The sequence below is a fragment of the Amblyomma maculatum genome, chromosome 9 (assembly GCF_055883805.1).
Source record: "Amblyomma maculatum isolate TAMU_Amacu chromosome 9, ASM5588380v1, whole genome shotgun sequence".
In the NCBI taxonomy this organism is placed as follows: domain Eukaryota; kingdom Metazoa; phylum Arthropoda; class Arachnida; order Ixodida; family Ixodidae; genus Amblyomma; species Amblyomma maculatum.
This window is the reverse complement of record NC_139352.1, coordinates 107,080,115-107,092,583: the sequence shown is the minus strand read 5'-3', so window position 1 is coordinate 107,092,583 and position 12,469 is coordinate 107,080,115. Positions and strand designations below refer to the sequence as shown.

Genomic DNA, 12,469 nt, shown 5'->3' with positions numbered 1-12,469 from the left:
CGAGAACCTCCTCTTTTCGCCAACGAAAACCAATGCGTTTGCGACTGGAAGACACCAAATTGGCACAAGGGGAAATTTAGATCCAGCGTCCACAACAGCGGTCTGCAGTTCCTCTCGTACTACGCAGCAGCGCCGCCATTCCCTTGTCAGTGGGAACACTATCGACTCGGAAATCGGCTTGACATTTCTTTTTTTTTTTTACCGGATTCCACGCGCGCCATCCAGACCCACATGGACCTGCCGCCGCGCCGGCAAGGACCTAAAGTGGGCATGGCTCGCTCACAGGGCCAAGGGAGCACGCTGAGAACTCATCTGGGATTTCGCACCTCTCAGTATGGGTCACGGCTGCACCCACACTGACTGCTGGCTGTTGCGACTGAGCAAATCCTGACAGCCGTAATCATCTTGGCCCAATCAATCGGTGAGAACGGGGGACTACGTGCAATTCACCAAATCAAATTTATCCCCCACGCTCCCCCTAGCTGACAGAAAGAATTTTGGAGTATAGTCAAACTCCTTCTGCACCACTAATGTATCGCGAGGAGAGAAAGATATCCCAATTGTATATATAAACGAACAGGTTCAAACGGACAAATTATTTCGTAAGAAGAATATAATAAATGGGATATGCTACTATGCGACCCACAGCCGTGAAGCGGGCCCTAGCTGACATAATGTAAGATGGAGTCCAAAGCCGGACTCGGCCCGCACCACTAATGTATCACGGGTAGGCCCTAGCTGACAGTCCAACCATTACACATGATTTACCTGCCACGAAAAAGACAAGAAGCTACCACAGTGCCTTAAAACCCGATTGATTACATTACCACTGATCTTTATTTCCATGTGTACAAGAAGGCAAGTTCGACCTTTACAAGATACCGTTTTCTTCGATAACTGTTAAACGCTGTTACGCAGCATCCCTTTGAAATGTGACTTGGAAAGTGTTCTCAGATATGAAACCACCGACAAATAACACGAAGGTGCAACGGCAGTACAAACGCAGATACTAGTACGGAGGTACCCGGACCAGGAGTATCTCTGAAAAAAAAAATTATTTTATTCTTTTTTAAGAGACGTCTCTCTTTGCTCAAAACAGTTTAAGTAGAGGATGGGGTTAAAATATGAAAGAACACAGCTCTTCGTTATTTAGCACAATTTGTTAAAATGAAAACGATTCCGAAATGTTACAGCTCTCTCAAAAACGAATTAGCCTAACGTCTTGTTCTAGTTCTATATTCTGCTGTGTTGGGGTCGTGGTCACCTCTTATAAATAGCGGTGTGTTAAAACTGAGCGCCTTGTTACATTTATTCTTGTATTGATATCTCTGAAAAAAAAGCAATTTCAAGCGCAGGTTTCTTTGATGTGAGGAGAGCACTTCCTATACCAGTTAACTTTTCATCTTGGTGTAGCTCCTTCCCCTCCCCCCTCCCCCCCCCCCCTTCCGTTTGTACGTGTCCTCTCTGAACATAAACGGTAGATGCCTAGAACTAAATAACCGTTTTCAGCTTCCACGGCCATGTCGAGGCTGGGGAATATTCATATTCCTATGCCTTCCCTAAGAGCACTGTAAAAAACAACCATGTCCAAGCTAACACCCGGCGACAGTTAGTTGAATGCACTGAGAGGAGTCAGTATAAACAGCTATAGGCCTAGCTATAAATGACACTACTGCAGCAATCCTCTTATCGGCTTCAAAATTGCAGTTGAAAACATTGATGAAGGCAAAATCCCCAAACCGGCCATGCAAATTCCAATTATCAACAAATCTATCGCCATATTAGGAGTATGTGAGTCTCGGCACCTTCCTTGTAACCACGAAGTAGGGCTGCGTAAAATGCGTAAAGCTATTCTCGACATTTCGTGAGCCGGGCGGAGGCATCCTCTACCAGCTTTTAGCTACGTATCGCATGGTGACATTCAAAACATGACGTTCACTACTGAAAATGCTGCTAACCTGTCCAATTAAATCACTACAAAAATGGCAACATCTTATATCGAGACAGTTGCAGACATGGTCATTTTTTAAATAATTTAGGTACTCTATATATTTGCGAACTTCACCCCTAACGCGGCCTCACACGTATATTGAGCGACCGCACCAGATTAACTGAAAATGCGGAACTCCAAATTAATGATGGTTTGTATTGGAAGCCAGCAGGATCCAGTACGGATGGAGCGGGCCGTTATCTTTTCGCTGAAAATCACAGAAGGCCAATGGTGTTTGACCACCTCACGAGGTTTGGGAGGAGGAGAAAGGGCTAATTCAAAGAACTCTTCAGACGAAAATAAAGCATTATTTCGTCCTCCTTCACAGTGCACGCTGAAGAATATGCCTCCGCTTGACGCCAGAAAATGTCCAGTCAAACCTCCTCAGGCTTCTTTTCTCCCCTCCTTTAACTTGCCTGTTTAGTAGTTTGAGCTGAAGAGAGTTTCCTATGCGTGGAGTGGTCATGGCCAGTGCTAGAGCAATACGGTTTGAAGTGATCGGATGCTAGCACATAACGCTTTTCCTTCAGGTTGCTACTCTAGGGATTACCGCTTCTTGCCTTTACTTTCGTTTAGTACCGAAATGTCGCAAACATCCACAAGCACCGCTCAAAGGATGCTGGTTTCAAGGCGGTCAAACTCGGAGGAGTCAAAGAAGATTCCTCCCTGATTCTCCGGTCCAGTGCCCGGGGGATTACTTTCGTCCCTAGGGAGCTCTAAGCATCTGCTCCTACTCAATGCCGTTCAAAGGAGAGAGATTGGAAGGGAATAGAAAGGCAGAAGATTTCTGCTTCTTACTCCCATTTGTCCAATAAAAGAGGACAGGACGCAAAAAGAAGTAACGTTGCGTAGAAAGCCCTGGTAAAAAAGAAAAAACTACTTTGATGCACAGGACAAGGAATGGACAATTCTCTACATATAACGAGGTGTTGTGCCGAAAGAAACCTATTGGGGCGTTTTATAATTGGTACAATAGCAGTGACATCCGAGACTACCATTCTAACATTCATTTAAGGACATAATATGGTTTTTCGAAAATGCCATGGCATCTATAAAGTTTTTTTCCCTTACTGGAAGGAACGCCATAACGCGATATAGTTTCCTGAACAGATCAATGTAATTGCTTGTGGCGTGACTTTCTTTTAGGGGCTTGCGTCATGTACACATTGTTTCCCACTTATGTTTCACCATCCTCCCAGAGATAACCGCATCAGAAGCGCTGACTTGAATTCCGTCAAGGATATTCCTATTGAGAGATTTTTAGTGTGAACGCAATATTTCAAGGGTGAATCAGAAAATTCAGGTGATCAGGTTGCAAGTGTAAAGCCTAGACCATTGATTCTGTACTTTACCTTTTATCTTGAAGTTATTGCACTTTAGTTTGCTAAACACAACCAAGATAAAGTATTTTAAACGAGTACTCCAGCAAGTTTTGTAGGTTTAGCCATGCTCATCCACAAAAATATATATTATTTATTTTGGCAAGAATGTCGACAAAACATTCTCAATGTTCCGTATACGTGCTTTGCCCTCTGCTACATATGTCTGTTTAGACGACAAGGCCTGCGGCCTTCTTCCGAAAATAGACAGAACAGTACACACTGAAAAACATATTGCCGAAATTTTTGGTCTCCTTTTTGTGTATATATTCAGCTTCAGATTAGGTATAAGCTACGTAGCGTTGATTCCACGACCACATTAAACAGCGGGATCACTAAACAAACTTTCAGTGCCTACTACATCTGCTGTTGTCCTGTATCGCCAATGAATTGCTTTAACTAGCGGCTGTATATAGCATGGCATTATTTTGCCACACTTTGTTGAGCCCTCTGCATTATTTGTCTGTGGTGGCATATCTATTCGTCGGTCCGAAATCAGTGGATTTCAGTCCATGCGGTGTGATATTATTCCCTAAAGGCCGGATGAACAAGCTGATGTCAAGACTTATATTCCTGGCGTCTTTCACTGGTCGAGTTCATGATCATTGAAATACCTTACCAGACAATGTCTACGTATAATTATGTTAGATTCCCAGAAATTAGCGAAACCTTATAATTAAAGTGGCAAAGTATAATTACCGTGATATATACGGTAGCCGTAGCGACGCCAATCTCCTCCAACGTGCATCTCTAGTTTGCTGAAATACTTCACTTGGAACGCAAATCGCAAGGTCGTAAGCATTTGCTTTCTTTGGTCAAATATTTAGGGGAATCCCCCAAGGTGGAGTAGATTTGTAATAAGGGAGTAATTACTCATTGCATCCACCCAAGCGCAGTCATACGGCTACAAAGGAAAGCTATACAGCTTTCTCAGAAACTTCGTAGTTAAAGAAAAATTCTTCCTGATCCGGGAATCGAACCCGGCACCACCGCCTTTCCGGGGCAGTCGCTCTACCCACTGAGCTAACCAGGACGGTCAGCAGATCAGATGGTAGGGCGCGAGCGAATTGATCTATAACTCGAAGTAGGAATAGTGTTGGTCAAATATTTAGGGGAATCCCCCAAGGTGGAGTAGATTTGTAATAAGGGAGTAATTACTCATTGCATCCACCCAAGCGCAGCCATACGGCTACAAAGGAAAGCTAACAGCTTTCTCAGAAACTTCGTAGTTAAAGAAAAATTCGTCCTGATCCGGGAATCGAACCCGGCACCACCGCCTTTCCGGGGCAGTCGCTCTACCCACTGAGCTAACTAGGACGGTCAGCAGATCAGATGGTAGGGCGAGAGCGAATTGATCTATAACTCGAAGTAGGAATAGTGTTGGTCAAATATGGGTGGATGGGAGCGCTTGGGTGGGAGCGCTTGGGTGGATGCAATGAGTAATTACTCCCTTATTATTTGCTTTCTTTATATGGCAGCGACACATGCATGGCGCACCTAAGTGGCATGACCACTATGAATGCGCCCATTTTCTACAGCGCGTCAAGTTTTGACGCCATTTGCCTTGTTTTTCCAGCATGAAGCAAAAGTCATGTTGTGATTTCAGCCTGCATCAGGTATGATTTTACGTCCTTGAAATTATATATTATATTAGTTACATGTTTTCAAAAATTATCATTTCACAGCCCTCTATGTGCACTCTTCGAGAAAACCGCAGTATGAATAAAAGTTTAGCAAAACGTGGTAGCGAAAGGTTCTGCCATCCCCTTGGCAACCGATAATGCAATGAGAAACAGTATTGAACTGGTGTTTATTTCGTGGAGATGAATAGGTAAAGTAGGGCATATTTTCGAGATGAAGGTAGGAAATTAATTTCGGTAGCGTAGATATTTTGGTGCTAATTCTTGTAGAGGCTAATTTTGGTCAGGTAGGCCACATGAAACACGGAAATAAATTTGTATAGAATAAATTAACGTAATGCAGATAAAATAATGGAAGACACCGAGGCTTGGCAAAGGCCGAACTGACTATTTCATACACGTAGCAAAGTGAATACAGCCGGGAAAGGAAAGGAAAAAAAGGAACGTAAAATCAGCTCCGCGGGTCTTCACTAACCGTGCTATTATTGTCAAAGGGCGCAGACTGAAATTTCAAGTTCGCATCATTTAACAGTGGAATGAGTCATTAAGGATATGTTTTACACTGTCGCTGATTTTCTCTGAGACGAAGATGTATCCAAGGGAAAATAATCTTTTTTTTCGTAAGGAGAGTGATAAGTTGTGGAGCTTAGCAGTGAAATAAACGCTACTAAGCTTAATCAGAGTATATTGGCAACGTAATTATGTACTTCTGAATTTTTTAAATATATTACCGTTCCTTACTCCTGTATTGAAACCACGGAAATCCGAATCCGATATTATGCACTATGAATCTTTATAGCATAACGGATTTACGGAAATTTTCACGAGTGGAATGACGACTAAATTTTTTTAATGCACTGACCTCCAAATAATATCCCGCTTGAACTAAGTGGAGGTCCACCCACTTTTTATGAGTTTCTGTAAACACCCATTTGACTCTATAACGACACCGCAAGAACCCAAAATCACATAATTTCTATTTGAAAGACCACGCGGCCGCTCTTTCACCCTATAGCCACAATACTTTTCAAGATACACCCAACACGTAAACGTTATCTTCAGTTTGAAATTTTCACGTTTGCAAGTATCGTCTGCTCCTGACAAAATTTGACGATGCATTACTTCCTAACATTTTCTGAGAATACTGAAGTCAGCCAGTAAAGGTCAAGTTCTTTGTTCTTCAAATCTTCCGCACCTCTCGAGGATGCTCGACGATTCAGCAGGCGAAGTGCAGATCACAGGCACACTCAATGAGACGTGGGACGACGAACTTGCAGTAACAAAAGGAATCTTAACTTTATACGACACAGGCACAAAAACAAGATACAGAAAACTTATTTACACAAGGCAGCGAGGCGACACACTTTACAAACAGAGACTGAGCGAAAGACTTAACTGCAAAATGAGCGCATAGCTCTTTTTACGACTTCTCAGTCAGGGCCTGCCTGCTATGCTATCTTTGTCGACGGCCAGTATCAGAACCAGAACCGCCGATGGCTGCGCGGCGCGGTCTTAAATAGCCAGCGCAGAAAATTCGAGGCGCGGAGGAGGAGCGGGAACAGCTTTGCGCTGTCAAAGCTATGCCTTCCCCCCTCGGCTTTCTAGAAAGAACTGGAAGCTAGTCGAAAGCCACCGTCAACACGCGCAGCCTTCTTAAAGGGAGGAGGGAAGTCTGGGCGGAGTAATGCACGCGTGAGTTAGCCCATGTCGTCGAGGACGAGGAGACAGTGCGGTGGCCGAGATTGCGCAATCGGTCGCGTCGCGTGGAATGTGATGGAACTCTCTATAGGCGCTTTCCGTGGCGCGTACGGCGAAAAATTATAGGATGGCTCACCGCGGCCTTACACAGCCCTTCTCGTAAATATTTTCTAATTAACAAGGTTGCTGTGGGTCAAATCAAATCAATCTTTAGCATTCTTCCGCGATGTAAAAAAGAAACGCCAGGACAAGAACAAAAAAGCGGCTACAAGCAGCTTTGCGAGGTTTTTGACCATTTGTCATTGGGCAGCGCGGATTTTTATGCACACGATAAATACGGAGTACTGCTATATTTCAACACACATAGACATGAGTTGTACTTCATAATAAAAATAAAGAAACCATTATCATTCAAAATATTTGAAATAAATATTCACATGTTTGAAAGCAAACTCAACAGATAGCCAAACAAACAAAACATTGTCATATTAACTATTACAGCAAAATGTGTATACAGTTATTTTAGGCCGGTTACTTAATTCATGTGTTCCATGCTACAAAATCTGACTTTATCAAAGAACAGAATTCATATTTCGAGGCGATCTTTCGACACCAAATATTCCTTCCAATTGCTACTAGTCGTAATTTCAAAATTCACATTTTTCTTTGTCTGCGTATTTAACAAGCAAGGCACACGGTATTGCAACATATTCAAGCCATTATTAGCGCGACAAAATCGAAATTGCCACATTTCTCTTTGCCTCATTATTTATGGCAGTTGCACTGTTTTGAAATTACACATCTGCATAAAATACGTATTGTTCAGTTTTAAACTGCTTTTGTATTTTACCGACAAGACAAAAGTATAGAGGTGTGTGACAGAAAGTAAATTCAATGCCTGAAACAAATCCCGTGTGTGAGCATATATATATGTATATATATATACACACACTGTTGGATTCTTTCCTTCACATATATACCGGGTGTCCCAGCTAACTCGAACCAAGGGTTACAAAATAATATATTTGAGGTAGGTCAGTGAAATCAGTTGCATACAACTACCAGCCTGCTTGCGCACTACAGGCAATTTTTTGTTTCGCAATTACTTAATCGGCTAATTATGTTAATTTTTCTAATTTAATAAATATCGACTTTAGACCAAACATGTGAATTTGAAACTTGTAGAGCACCTTCAGAAACCCGCATTCCATTAATTGCGATAAAGAAAGTCTCACGTGTATCTTTTTTTCAGGGCTCAAAAGAAAGCCCGCGAAATACAAATAATACCACGTGACTAGCGCATTTGAGCGCCGCGATTGTGGTGCTCTAAGTCGTGGTTTGAGCGAACGAAATCAGCTGCGGCCGTGACCAGATTGTCCCGTTGCAGCGGCAGGCAGAAACGTTGGCGAAGGTTGGAGCGAGCTCGAGCTCGCCCGTCGCCACCGCGATCTTGGCCAGGCCTACGCACCGCAGCAGCCTACATCACGACAAGCGGATGACGATAAAGAACCGACAAATGAAGATGCAGCGCTAATTTTAGTCGAGTCACATTATGTCATCTCGCCCCTTTGCCCAAGCCTGTGTGCGCAGATTCAGTGGCTGATACCTTATCGCTCATCCGCTTGTAGTGACGTTCGCTGATGGGAGAGAAGCAAGCCTTGTTAGAATCTCCGTGGTGTCGGCTCGCCGCTCTTGCCGCTACTTGCACCGTCACGTGGGCCGGCTGTCTGACGCGGGCGAAGAAGCCATTGCAGGCCTATCGGCCTGCCGCTTTAACGGGGCCGAGACACGGCCGCCGCTAATTTCGTTCGCTCAAACCACGACTGAGAGCACCACAGTCGCGGCGCACAAATGCACTAGTCACGTGGTATTATTTGTATTTAGCGGGCTTTCTTTTGAGCCCAGAAAAAAAGATACACGTGAGACTTTCTTTATCGCATATAATGGAATGGGGGTTTCTGAAGGTGCTCTACAAGTTTCCAATTCACATGTTTGGTCTAAAGTCGATATTTATTAAATTAGAAAAATTAACATAACTAGCTAATTAAGTCATTGCAAAACAAAAAATTGCCTGTAGTGCGCAAGGAGGCTGGCTGTTGAATGCAATTGGTTTCACTGACCTACCTAAAATGTATTATTTTGTATCCCTTGGTTCAAGTTAGCTGGGACACCCGGTATATATATATATATATATATATATATATATATATATATATATATATATATATATATATATATATATATATATATATATATATATATATATATATATATATATATATATATATGCATGCCAGAACGACAGGTTGTTTGCTTCTGTACCTGTGCAAGTAATATTGATTTCTTGTTCTACATTTATTTTTAGTGAATTCACTGTGCTCCAATGAAGCAGCCTATTAAGGGTTCCGTTAGCTAAATCTTTAGGTTCATGAATCTGCTTACATTGAAAGAACATACTGGTATTATCCGCATAAATAACAAAACATGCTCGATCACTAATAACTGCGATATTATGAACATAATTATTAAATAACATCGGCCATTGCATACTGCCCTGCGGAACCCCTGCTTTTAAAGGGAGGAATGCTGAATTCTCACTTTTTATAGTGATGGACTGTTTATTTATTTATAATATGATTTTATTATAACAAGAGGAATCCAAAGGAATGCGTAATCTGCCAGTTTATACAATAAAGTGTCATTAATATTTATGTCGAGATCTTTCGAAAAATCTAGGAATATATCCAGAGTTAACTCTTCTCAAAATCCGTTATGTATTCTTTTTGAGTCAGTAGAGTCAATTCAGTTGACATGTGCTTTCGGAAACCGAACTGTTGTGGCTTTATAATAGAAAACATGTAACGAAATGTTGTTACCTTATTGCAATAAATTTTTTCCACACATTTCGAAATAACCATCAGTATTGCTATTGGGTGGTAATTAGAAAAATTGTTTTTTCTCCCGATTTGCATAGCACCATCACCTTTACAAGCTTGGGTTTTTCTGGAAAACAGCTGTAGATATACAAATAATATATACATTAGTTAAAACTAGTGCAAGACGGAAGCAGACGATGCAAGGGAGGAATCAGCGGCGTTTCAAATTGGTTTATCGGAAATAAGACTCGCATTTTTTCAAAACAAACGCAAAGAGCATCGCTGTGTCATCAGTATTATACGAGAGTGTAATCCGCGCTAATGTTTTCTTTTCTCAGCAGAAAATATTGAACACCACAGGCGGGCGTGAACACCGTACCGAAAAAGAATAGAGCCGCAACCATAAAGGGAGGAAATGGACAATTGTAAGTCCAAATAAACACTTCACTATGTATAAGAAAATAAAGCCTAAAGAAGACGAGCAGCTTTCACCTACTCTGGTATAAGGGTCATTATCAGAGCCGTAGGGGGGAGGGGGGTGGATGTGAGCTCCTTAGCTTTAATGGAGTGATTCACTTGGATAACCCAGTGCTTCGGATCTATGGTCGAATGCCCTTTAATGGAGCGCTTGACCTAGATATCTGAAGATTCACGTTTATGCGGGCTACAATTGCGAAACTAAATGCAGTCTCTTTCACTTGTCAGAATACTGCAAGGCACGCGTATATGGTTAGGATGATTTCGGTAATTGATTAAGGGGCTTCGTGATTTATAGTCGCAAATCATTAAGGGAAATATTATCCCCAAAAACCATATTTGAATTCCTTTTTACTGCAGAATAGATGTCAGCTGTCTCGCAAAATTTCACGGAATATTTTATTCAATTTGAACGAATATTTTTGACATTTGTGCCCCAATTACCAAAGCTTAATATATCATGTTTAGAGGCAAGTGTTTCTACATGGAAAACAGACTTTTTTTGGAGTCATAGGGGTTTCATTATGCCATCAATGTCCTGATATATTACATTAAAATTGGAAGGAGCGATGGAGAATGCACATATCTGCTGCTATGGCTTGGGGATGCCCTCTTTCTAAACAGTGTCGGAAAATAGACGCACATCCATTCTAAGGATTCCATAAGCCCTCACAAGCATAGGGAGCACTTCAAGCATTTCAGAAAAAATACGTGTTTAGGCCTCTCAATGGTGATATTATATGACTATGCCGGTGATTCTCTAATGCCCAGAAGGAATTTCCTATTTTTCGTCACGGGTACAAAAAAGAAGTGTCAGTAGCTTGTACTACGCCGTGTTCCGTGACTCTTCCTTTTTTTAGGCAAAATCCTTTTTTCGCGGAAGTGTGGATAGAATTTTTGCATTCGCGAAGAGCATCACACCTTCCTTGTTGAGAAATGAATTGATTGATGAGTGATTCTAAAAAAATTCTTGTACAAGGTGGAGGATGGACAAATGTGTCTCTGTGCAAACTGTCGATAATGTGAAGCGATCAGTTAAATAAAAAAGGGTCAAAGGACAATAAACTTTAAAATAGCCAAGGTCGTCGATATATTGTGCTGACGGCAAAACAGCTACAGACGTAGAAATTGCACAAAATACGTCAAAAATGTGCAAAAAAACCTAAAAAAAGGAAAGACATTCAAAGAAACGAGAACTAAAGAAAAGACCCAAATGAGTGCAAAGAGTCGCCGGAAAGGCCTTCGCTTTACGGTTCTGCAAACGAATGTTGTTGTTTTTTGTATTGCCTGTTGACCTCGCAGACAAATTAATCCCCGCGCATTTCATTTCGCTGATGAGTATCGGTTCTGTTTTTGCAGTAGGGGTCGTAATGCAAATGCGGCTTCCTGTTAGGCATTATCAGCTTCCGAGAATTTCATCGGCCCTATTTTGATGGCCAACTCCTGAAATTTTTTATAGTTGTTTACGCGCTGTGTGTGATATCAACAAAATTAATAGATTGCGTGCTTTGTGGCTGTAGATGCATCGAATACACCTGGTCGCTAGAGGGAATGCGGCCTACAGGCAAAAAGAGGAAATAACGGGCGAAAAAGAAGAGAAGGGCAGGGGAGTGGAGGAGTGCGAACTTTTACTCTAGTAGTGGCAGCTATTACGGACTTGCTCAGGGTTCTGGGAAGGTCTCACCGCATATTGCCGCGAACCCTTCAAAACTGTATTTGCTGTTTTTTAACAGCCGCCGTCATAAAGGCTTATCACTCTGATTCTGGATCGCGTATCAGTTCCGTAATCTTCGTTTGTTAATGCTCGATGTCGCTAGTCACATCTTTATCAGTTTCGTTGTAGCGCAAGATGCACCGAGATCTATCTCGAAGATTCCAGCCACTCGTGTGTCTTTCCACAATGTTCCAGCCCGTGCTGGTAGCTGTTTGCGACGTCATCCAGATTGTTCTGAGCAGCCTTTAAGTTGAGCGTTGACGAGTGTGACGGGCATTCTTTGTTCGACAATCGACCAGCACGTTTGTTGCTATCGCCGCCGCAGAGTTGCTTACCACTTTTGCGGGCGCAAGTCAGCCCAATAAAGAGTTAATTTCAGTACCATCAAGCCTGTGTCTTCTTTTGGTGTCAACGGCCTTGTCACCACGACATGAGATCTGGTGGAGGTGCTGCCTTCGATCCTTCAAGCGAAGACCCCAGCCTTGTTCCTGTTACCCTGGAAGAACAGCCAACAGGCCACCCAACCAGTCGCCGGCTTCAAGGGCTCCAACCTGAACACGGTCTGCTGCCGGACACCATTCGATATCGGAAGGCATCGACGCTGACAATGTCCCAGCCTACAGCTCCGGTTGTTTTCTTTCAACCCCGTGAGCCCCCTGCTTCCATGGACGACCGGACGAAGATGCAGTAGACTG

General features: G+C 42.5%; 1 non-coding gene across 1 annotated transcript; it reads right to left on the bottom strand.

The window, feature by feature from the left end:
- Positions 1-4,328: 4,328 nt before the first annotated feature.
- Positions 4,329-4,402, bottom strand: TRNAS-GGA (transfer RNA serine (anticodon GGA)). The gene has a single exon. It is a non-coding gene; the product is annotated as a tRNA-Ser (tRNA).
- Between the last annotated feature and the right edge of the window lie 8,067 nt (positions 4,403-12,469).